We start from the raw sequence: 11,605 nt of genomic DNA, 5'->3' as shown, positions 1-11,605 counted from the left end.
TTATTACAACTATTTAACACAGTTGTAATATGTTATTACCTATGTATTCCTTTATGTAAAGTGCTAAAGTGTAGAGCAGAACATAATTTGGATAGCACTTTATTTTACAGTGCAGAATTTACCTGGTATGTACCTGGTACTTACTAGGAAGCTACAAGATAGCAATGGGTGCTTTCTTGTATTTATAGTGCCTTCAGAAAGTATTCATACCCTTTGACTTTTTGCACATTTCGTTGTGTTACAGCTTGAATTAAAAATGTATTACATGTATGTTTTTTCTCACCCATCTACACACAATACCGCATAATGATGAAGTGAAAATATGTTTTTAGACATTTTTGCAAATATTTTCTAAAATGTATCACATTTTGTCAAATTACAGCCTTATTCTAGAATGGATTAAATAGTTTTTCCCCCTCATAAATCTACACACAATACCCCATAATGACAAAGCAAAAACAAGCTTAGAAATTTTTTGCAAAGTTTGAAAAAATGTATATCTGAAATATCACATGTACATCAGACCCTTTACTCAGTACTTTTTTGAAGCACCTTTGGCAACGATTAAAGCCTCGAGTCCAGCTGCACAGCTATTTTCAGGTCTCTCCAGAGATGTTCGATCGGGTTCGAGTTCAGACTCTGGCTGGGCCACTCAAGGGAATTCAGAGACTTGTCCCGAAGCCACTCCTGCGTTGTTTTGGATGTGTGTTGTTGCCTTTTTGGAAGGTGAACCTTCGCCTAATTTTGAGGTCTTGAGCGCTCCGGAGCAGGTTTTCATCAAGGATCTCTCTGGACTTTGCTCTGTTCATCTTTCGCTAGATCCTGACTAGTCTCCCAGTCACTGCCGCTGAAAAAAACATTCCCACAACATGATGCTGCCACCACCATAGGGATGATGCCAGGTTTCCTCCAGATGTGATGCTTGGCATCTGTGGTCTTGTTTATCATGGTCTGAGAGTCCTTTAGGTGCCTTTTGGCATACTCCAAGCGGGCTGTCATGTGCCTTTTACTTCCGTCTGGCCACTCTATCATAAAGGCCTGATTGGTGGCGTGATGCAGAGATGGATGTCCTTCTGTAAGGTTCTCCTATCTCCACAGAGGCACTCTGGAGCTCTGTCAGAGTGTCCATCAGGTTCTTGGTCACCTCCCTGACCAAGGCCCTTCTCCTCAATTTTTTTATTTTACCTTTATGTAAGTAGGCAAGTCAGTTAAGAACAAATTCTTATTTACAATGACAGCCTAGGAACAGTGGGTTAACTGTCTTGTTTAGGGTCAGAATGACAGATTTTTACCTTGTCAGCTCAGGGATTTGATCTAGCAACCTTTTGGTTACTAGCCCAACGCTCTAACCACTAGGCTACCTACCGCCCCGATTGCTCAGTTTGGCTGTGCAGCCAGCTCTAGGAGGAGTCCACACTTCTTCCATTTAAGAATGATGGAGGCCACTGTGTTCTTGAGGACCTTCAATGCTGCAGAAATGTTTTGGTACCCTTCCCCAGATCTGTGCCTCGACACAATCCTGTCTCGGAGCTCTACGGACAATTTCTTTGACCTCGTGGTTTGGTTTTTGCTCTGACATACACTGTCAACTGTGGGTCCTTATATAGACAGGTGTGTGGCTTTCCAAATCATGTTCAATCAATTGAATTTAACACAGGTGGACTCCAATCACGCTGTCAACATTTAAAGTATGAGCAATGGAAATAGGATGCACCTGAGCTAAATTTCAAGTCTCATAGCAAACGGTCTGAATACTTATGTAAATAAGGTATTTCTGTTTTTTATACATTTTCAAAAATGTAGAAATACTATTTTTGCTTTGTCGTGTGTAAATTGATGAGTAAATTTTTTAAAAAGTCAATTTTAGAATAAGGCTGTAACGTAAAAAAAAGTGGGAAAAGTCAAGGGGTCTGGATATTTTCCGAATCCACTGTACATATGTATTCACACCCCTCAGTCAATACATGTTAGTCAACTTTGGCAGTGATTACAGTTATTAGTCTTTCTGGGTCAATCTAAGAGCTTTTGCACACCTGGATTATACCATTTAAAAAATATATATATATTTAAAAAATTCTGAAAACTCTGTCAACTTGGTTGTCGATTATTGCTAGACAGACATGTTAATGTTTTGCCATAGATTTTCAAGCCGATTTAAGTCGATACTGGAACTAAGTCACTCAGTAACATTCAATGTTGTCTTGGTAAGAAACTCCAGTGCATATTTGGCCTTGTGTTTTAGGTTATTGTCCTGCTGAAAGTTGAATCTTCATCACAGTGCTTGAGGCGTCACTACAGACCCGGGTTCGATTCCAGGCTGTGTCACAGCCGGCTGTGACCGGGAGACCCATTAGGCGGCCCAGCATCGTCCGGGTTTGGTTTTGGCTTTGGCTGTGGTAGGCGATCATTGTAAATAAGAATTTGTTCTTTACTGACTTGCATAATTAAATAAAGGTTAAATAAAAAACAAATATAATACAATTCCATGTATTTTTATACTAAAAACTCATCCTGGAATTGTTTTAAGATGGTCATACCAAGGATCATTGAACTATTTGATTTAGGACCCGTTTAGGTATAAAAAAATATATATATACAAAATTATTTGATGAAACATCGAAGTTGGCCTTACTGTTATTAGCCCATGGAAACACAATGAATTACAGACTCATACATGGAAAAACAGATGGTCCTATCTATCAATAGGTGCCCTTCTTTGTGAGGTATTGGAAAAACCTCCCTGGTCTTTCTGGTTGAATCTGTGTTTGAAATTCCCTGCTCAACTGAGGGACCTTACAGATAATTGTATGTGTGGGGTACAGAAATGAGTAGTCATTCAAAAACCATGTTAAACACTATTATTGCACACAGAGTGAGTCCATGCAACTTATTATGTGACTTGTAAAAATGTTACCCCTGAACATATTCAGGCATACCTGAACAATGGGGTTGAATACTTATTTACTCAAGACATTTCATTTTTTCATTATTTATTCATTTGTAAAAATGTCTAAAAACATAATTCCACTTTGACATTATGGGGTATTGTGTGTAGGTTAGTGACACAAAATCTCAATTTAATTCATGTTAAATTCAGGCTGAAAACATGACAAAATGTGCAACAAGTCAAGAGTGAATACTTTCTGGAGGCACTGTACTTCAAAGACCTTACACAATTGGTAACTTCCTGGTTCCAACGGTGCCAAGTGATGCCTGTTGCAATAATTCCCAAAGAAACCAATAAGTACATAGTCAATATTGTGTTGTTATCATTTCATCATGTTGTTTATTTAAGTAAAGATGAGGCCATTTTTGTACCATAAAATCAAGTGATATCACAATTTAAGTAGCAGAGGGAGCAATAGTCTTAAAAGAGTGATCTCAAAAAGAGTCATCTTCAATTGTATTGTAAGTGTCCCGGTCCACCGGTTGAGGGTAGTATTGGATCTAATGCTCACATCTTTCAGCACAGTTGGTTTGGTTAGATGTGACGTTAGATTTAATATTAGATTTAATATTAGACCCATCAGTTTCTGGACCATTCAGACAGCCCTGAATGTGTTCGCATTCAGTGAAGGAGGTCTGGGTGATACTCAGATCCAGACTCATTGCGGAGAAGAAACTAACGTCCGTAGGCGTGGCGTAGAGTTTGGCCAGAGCAAGGAGATTGGGTAGCCAGGCCAACTGGCAAATTGAGATCAATCTGGTCTTGAATCCAAACAAACACCTTGTTATTATAAGTAGTTTGGTCACCTCAATCTGTGCGTTGTGTGTGTGTGTATGTGTGTGTGTGTGGATGTGTGCGCTCAAGATAATTACAATTTCAGCAGCATTTGCCAGGTGATTACCCCCTCAATCCCCCGTTTAATTTGATAAGTCATGCATTGATTTTACTCAGAGTTGGAACCTAATGAAGTATCTTTTCCAAAATGACAACTGCATTGGTGGTAGAAAAACAGCTCTCGCCTCTTTTCAGATAAAGGATAAAAGATACATTTGGTAGCGACCGGAAATTCAAACACTGAATGATGTCAACCACCTGCACACAAACCCTTTCATGGGTTGAAAGTACCAGAGCCATGTAGGGAAAAAGACTTCAACTTTGTTTAATGGAACAGCCCCCCCTTTCACGTTACAGTGAGGGAAGTAGCTAGCTCGTGTAGCCAACTTGTAACCGAAAGTTTGCAAGATTGAATCCCCGAGCTGACAAGGTAAAAATCTGTCGTTCTGCCCCTGAACAAGGCAGTTAACCCACCGTTCCTAGTCTGTCATTGAAAATAAGAATTTGTTCTTAACGGACTTGCCTAGATAAATAAAGGTGTAAGAAAAAAAAAACACTTGTAGCACTAGCGCACTACTGGGTAGTGATTACCCTTGCTGTAATGTTAAAATAACTGCAGGAAAGCAGTGTTTGGCTGGCGGGGGTGAAGGACACTGTGTGCCAGTGTCCTATCTAGCTAGCTTGCAAGCAGTATGTAGTAAGTGATGAGAAGTGGATGCAGCAAGTAGTGGGTGTGGCATGTAGTAAACACGGTCTGCAGATAGACCTTTCTCGATGTCTGAGGTGGAACTGTGTTGGATCTGTCAAATTGTTGAACAAATGCTTTTGTGATAATTGTCATGAAGCCACCGCCCCACTTGTGTTAGAAGTTCAGCCAGAGAAAGTGTAGGCTATATAGAAATAATTACAGTTTTGATTTTTTTTAAATTATTAGGAGTTCTATCATCCTAATCAAGGTGTGTAACTTGGAATAACTTGGCTAAAAACATACTGCAATTACTTCTTCTGTTTGACCATTTGATGTATTTTATGGGATACATAGACAGTTGGAGAGAGACAGGAAAGGTTGGAGAGGAGTGTGTCAGAAGTGCCCCACCACACATCAACACTGGTATATTATGTGTTCTGGGAACGGCGCCATTGGCACGAACCATAAGACCAATTGCAGACACTGTTGAACACGTTTACTTCCCAAAAGGAATCTTACAGACAGAAAAGAAATGTAATTAGTAATTAATTATCTGAATAAGCATGGGGACAGAGGATATGGACTACTTAGAAACAGAAGAACATTGTAGTTTTTTGTTCCTGCAACCATTGTATTTGACCTGGTGGCTATTTTTGTCTCAGTGCCTTTCTTCAACAAGAGACTGCCAGACATAATTCTGTGTATGTCTACAACAAGTTATTGCGGAAAATAGTACATATAGAAGAGGAGCTGAAGATAAACCAATGCATAAAAATATACTTAGTCGGGAAGCAAGTACAGGGAGTGTTTTAATGAATAAACACAACAAACACGAAACACAAACAATGCACCAACATGAAACATAGTCAATAACACCTGAAGAAAGAACCAAGGGGAGTGACAGATTTATGGAAGATAAACAGGGTGGGTGTCATGAGGCGCAGGTGTGCGAGATGACGGTGACAGGTGTGTGGGAAAATCAGCAGCCTGATGACCTAGAGGCCGGAGAGGGAGTATACATGACACTTACAAACATTCTATGCTTAGGGTTCTTAGGTTGCCCCACAAATGCCACCCTATTCTCTACATAATGCACTAATTTTGACCAGAGCCCTATACAGTGGTTCCTCTTTTAAAAGTTGTGTCATACTGCAGTACATCTTGCGGGCTGCTGCAGCATTTTGTGGCACGTTATCTATTTGTCAGCCATTTTTTCTGTTAATGCAAGTTAGTGCTAGTTTGACCACCAGAGGACATATTTGAGAAGCATTTTGGCATTAACACAGTGGGACTAAATATTTCCTAACGATATCACAACTTAAATATAGCCTACTTACTCCTCAATCGGATCAAGGAAATCTTGGTAATTATTTTCACAGTCTCTAAGAAAACTATCTTGGGCAGACACTCTCAAAAATCACGTCTGCTGCTTATAAGAAAACAAATGAATGTCTATGTCGCTGCCAAGCCCTCAAATACTGTGCCCGTCTCTCACTTTATGAAGGCCACTACTAACCAGATTCCTTGGGACATCCCTACCCTGAACCCTAAACCATAACCCTTACCTAACACTAAGCTTAACCCTCATCTTAACCATGTTACGTTTCTACTTAATTGAGATCGGGACATCCCAAGGATTCTGAATAGCACGGACCCTCTGGGAAAGCCTACGAACTTGTGTATTCAACTGAAAGAAATGGACACAGCTCTTATTGGTTGTCTGATGTAGGTTACTGGGAACTGGTAACAACACAGTCTGTGATTGGCTAACAGATAGATCTGTATACAGCGAGACAAGATAACATACCATCCCATGAGTTGTTGCGGGAAAGAAAGACTATCTTCAAATTGGACATGATCTTTTCTAGGCCATGAGTGATAACAGTAAATACACAAGCTGTAGGCTACTCTATAGCTTAAGGTGGTTACATGGGAATGTTGGCTTGCATGGGGAAAACGGTAAGTTTCTAACATTTATGGTTTAGATTGAATTAATATCAATATAAACTATGCACCTTATGAATTTAATTAACATGCAGGCGTCATGCAGATGTTAGTATGGCGTTGGTATCATTTTATGTCAGTCAGATGTTCAATGGTAAGCAACAGCCACACGGTGGTACTGTTGCCTAGGCTGAATTTAGGCCTCTATCACCCACCATACGTACTAATGTACAAGTAAGTGAGTCTAGTGAGTGAGCGGAGAGAAAGAGCAGCATACAAGCATGTAGTAACAACTTTTTACCAGTTGTGGGTAGGTTATTAAGATTGTCATTATGGAGACACTTATTTCCAACACTTTTCCCATAAAACATATTAACACTCTAGAACTCAAGAAATAATGGTGACAATGCACAGGAAAACGAATTTGGACTAAATTTGCTTGGAGGGGGTTTAATTTGCATTCTAATGTCGACTTTGCTTTTGGAAAACCATATCAAGCAAAGGGGTTTATGCATGAAATGGACATTTGAAATGGAAGTTATGGAACTCCCTCAAGTGCTTCTGTTATGGGGAAAAGTCCTCAATCTGCTGGCCATCAATTAGCCTATAACTTCAGTGTATTGTTGTTTTAGCCTTGTGTTATTATGCAATTATTACTGGCCATGTTAAGTTAATGAAATGGGAAGTTATCAATTGTGATCATGGTCACAGTTCTATTGCAATTGCCGATCAGCTGTTGTTCGAATGCATTAGATTGAAGGTAACAGTCAATCAGATTAGGCTACAGGTAAAAAATACAACAACCTGGTTGTTGTTGACAAGCATAGGCCTATTCAGTTCATATCCACATTTTAATATTTGATCCAGTGATTGAAATTACGACCCCACCCTTAGTAGCCTATTCCAGCAGGCTATTGGGCAACGGAAGCATTTCTTACCTTGAAATCGCCTCGATGTTCATGATTAATAAATTAGTCCGTCAATTTGAACTAAGCAAGCTGCAAAATTGTTCATTTTACCAAGGCTACTGTAGGCTATCTGAAATTACAGTGCCTTCGGAAAGTATTCAGACCAATTGACTTTTTCCACAGCCTTATTCTAAAATAGATTTTTTTTTTCCTTAGCAATTTACACACAATACCCCATAATGACAAAGCGAAAACAGATATTTAGAATTTTTGCCAAAAAATAAACAGAATACATTAAATACCTTATTCAGACCCTTTGCTATGAGACTCGAAATTGAGCTCGGGTGCATCTTGTTTCCATTGATCATCCTTGAGATGTTTCTACAACTTGATTGGAGTCCACCTGTGGTAAATTAAATTGATTGGACATGATTTAGAAAGGTGAACACCTGTCTATATAATGTCCCACAATTGAGAGTGCATGTCAGAGCAAAAACCACACCATGAGGTCGAAGGAATTATCCGTACTCCTGTACTCCCTGTTCACTCATGACTGCGTGGCCATGCACGCCTCCAAGTCAATCATCAAGTTTGCAGACGACACTACAGTGGTAGGCTTGATTGCAAACAACGACGAGGCGGCCTACAGGGAGGAGGTGAGGGCCCTTGGAGTGTGGTGTCAGGAAAATAACCTCACACTCAACGTCAACAAAACAAAGGAGATGATCGTGGACTTCAGGAAAGCACCCCCTATTCACATCGACGGGACAGTGGTGGAGAAGGTGGAAAGTTTTAAGTTCCTCGGCGTACACATCACGGACAAACTGAATTGGTCCACCCACACAGACAGTGTGGTGAAGAAGGCGCAACATCGCCTCTTCAACCTCAGGAGGCTGAAGAAATTCGGCTTGTCACCAAAATCACTCACAAACTTTTACAGATGCACAATCGAGAGCAACCTGTCGGGCTGTATCACCGCCTGGTACGGCAACTGCTCCGCACACAACCGTAAGGCTCTCCAGAGGGTAGTGAGGTCTGCACAACGCATCACCGGGGGCAAACTACCTGCTCTCCAGGACACCTACACCACCTGATGTCACAGGAAGCCCAAAAAGATCATCAAGGACAACAACCACCCGAGATACTGCCTGTTCACCGGGCTATCATCCAGAAGGCGAGGTCAGTACAGGTCCATCAAAGCTGAGACCGAGAGACTGAAAAACAGCTTCTATCTCAAGGCCATCAGACTGTTAAAACAGCCATCACTAACATTGAGTGGCTGCTGCCAACATACTGACTCAATCTCTAGCCACTTTAATAATACAAAATTGGATGTAATAAATGTATCACTAGTCACTTTAAACTATGCCACTTTATATAATGCTTACATACCCTACTCTACTCATCTCAGATGTATATACTGTACTCTATACCATCAACTGCATCTTGCCTATGCCGTTCGGCCATATATATTTTTATGTACATGTTCTAATTCATTCCTTTACACTTGTGTGTATAAGTAGTTGTTGTGAAATTGTTAGATTACTTGTTAGATATTACTGCATGGTCGGAACTAGAAGCACAAACATTTCGCTACACTCGCATTAACATCTGCTAACCATGTGGATGTGACAAATACAATTTGATTTGATTTGATTTAGAGCTCTGAGACAGGACTGTGTTGAGGCACAGATCTGGGGAAGGGTACCAAAACATTTCTGCAGCATTGAATGTTCCCAAGAACACAGTGGCCTCCATAAGATGGAACCACCAAGACTCTTCCTAGAGCTTGCCGCCCGGCCAAACTGAGCAATTGGGGGAGAAAGGCCTTGGTCAGGGAGGTGACCAAGAACCTGATGGTCTCTCTGACAGAGCTCTAGAGTTCCTCTGTCGAGATGGGAGAACCTTCCATAAGGACAACCATCTCTGCAGCAGTCCACCAATCAGGCCTTTATGGTAGAGTGGCCAGACGGAAGCCACTCCTCAGTAAAAGGCACATGACAGCCCACTTGGAGTTTGCCAAAAGGCACCTAAAGACTCTCATACCATGAGAAACAACATGGTCTGATGAAACCAATATTTAACTCTTTGGCCTGAATGCCAAGCATCACATCTGGAGGAAACCTGGTACCATTCCTACGGTGAAGCATGGGGGTGGCAGCATCATGCTTTGGGGCAGGGACTGGGAATCTAGTCAGGATTGAGGGAACGATGAACGGAGCAAAGTACAGAGAGATCCTTGATGAAAACCTGCCCCAGAGCACTCAGGACCTCAGACTGGTGCGAAGGTTCACCTTCCAACAGGACAACGACCATAAGCACACAACCAAGACAACGCAGGAGTGGCTTCGGGACAAGTCTCTGAATATCCTTGAGTGGCCCAGCCAGGGCCCAGACTTGAACCCGATCAAACATCTGTGGGGAGACCTAAAATTATCTGTGCAGCAACACTCCCCATCCAACCTGACAGAGCTTGAGAGGATCTGCAGAGAAGAATGGGAGGAACTCCCCAAATACAGGTGTGCCAAGCTTGTGGCGTCATACCCAAGAAGACTCAAGTGTGTGTAGATTGATGAGTAAAACCATTTTTAAAAATCAATTTTGTCATCAGGCTGTAACCCAACAAAATGTGTAAAAAGTCAAGGGGTCTGAATATTTTCCGAAAGCTACCTGCATGTAGTTAACCAAACCATGGCAAAGTTGAATTACAATCATAAACCCACATTTTAGTCTGTTGGCCTAGCCTATGCTTATTGAAATGACAATTCAATCTCGCTATTAGGCTTTTCATAACGGTTTGTAGTCTTAACATCTGACACATAATAATGGCACAATTGCCAGAAAATAGCCTAACATTACTTAAGTTTAGTAAGGGCGAATAATATTTTCTCTTACGACATATTAAAATTCCTTTATTAGTCACATTAGTCTGCAATAATTATTATTTTAATGGAAAAGCAAATTTAGATTCTTAGGTCGTTAGAAGCTAAATCAAAATTCCTTCTTAATTCGCTCCGTAACGTTATGGAAAAAAGTTTTATTGGCCAAATGTTTCACACCCTGATCTGTTTCACCTGTCTTGCGCTTGTCTCCACCTCCTCCAGGTGTCGTCCATTTCCCCCATTATCCCCTGTTCATTTATACCTGTGTTTTCTGTTTGTCTGTTGCCAGTTTGTCTTGTCTCGTCAAGCCTGCCAGCGTGTGTTTTTTCCCGTACTCCTGTTCGCTCTAGTCTCTGTTTTCTAGTTCTTCCGGTTTTGACCTTTCTGTCTGCCCTGACCCTGAGCCTGCCTGCCATTCTGTACCTTTCTGACACTGCCCTGGATTACTGATGTAATATTTGGCAAATAATTGTTTAATCCACGTTGTATTGTATTGTAGACGATACCAAACTCATTATAGGCTAGTAGATTTCAGCTTCCAACATTGATAGGTTCATGTACCATGGGCAAAATATTGTTTCTTGCTGTATTATTGTAGGCTATACCAAACTCATTACTAGTAGATTTCAGCTTCCAACATTGATAGGTTCATGTACCATGGGCAAAACATTGTTTCTTGCTGTATTATGGTAGGCTATACCAAACTCATTATAGGCTAGTAGATTTCAATCTCCAATGTCAATAGTTTCATTTACAATTGGTAATTTTGTAATCAGCAGTCAACTATTAATTAAGCAAATACATATTGAGTGTGTAACGGTCTTCTTCCTCCTCTGACGAGGAGTAGTAGGAAGGATCGGAGAACCAATGCGCAGCGTGGTACATGTTCATGATTCTTTTAATAGAACACAGAAAAATACAAAATAACGTGAAATAGCAAAAACCGAAACAGTTCCGTGTGGAACACACAGACAGAAAATAATCACCCACAAATCAAGGGTGAAAACAGGCTACCTAAGTATGGTTCTCAATCAGGGACAACGATTGACAGCTGCCTCTGATTGAGAAACATACCAGGCCAAACACAGAAATACCAACTCATAGAAAAACAAACATAGACAACCCACCCAACTCACGCCCTGACCATACTAAAACAAAGACATAACAAAAGAACTAAGGTCAGAACGTGACAGAGTGTACACAATTTACCCAATGCTTGTTCCTATCTTGGTGAGTAGGTCAAACTGGCCCTGGTCAAGTCAAAAGTACCTTTGTAATTCCTCTCCAAAAAGGCGTAGTTCCATGACCAGCCGATTTTACTCCCCATGCTGCTTTCTGGTCTGCAGCAGCAGCTGGACCCAGAAAGACCTAGGGCGCCGACGGGCGTTATTGTCCTCAAACA

This window comes from Oncorhynchus tshawytscha, linkage group LG10 (genome assembly GCF_018296145.1).
Source record: "Oncorhynchus tshawytscha isolate Ot180627B linkage group LG10, Otsh_v2.0, whole genome shotgun sequence".
Classification (NCBI taxonomy): Eukaryota; Metazoa; Chordata; class Actinopteri; order Salmoniformes; family Salmonidae; genus Oncorhynchus; species Oncorhynchus tshawytscha.
The sequence above is the reverse complement of the archived record's forward strand: the minus strand, read 5'-3'. Positions refer to the sequence as shown.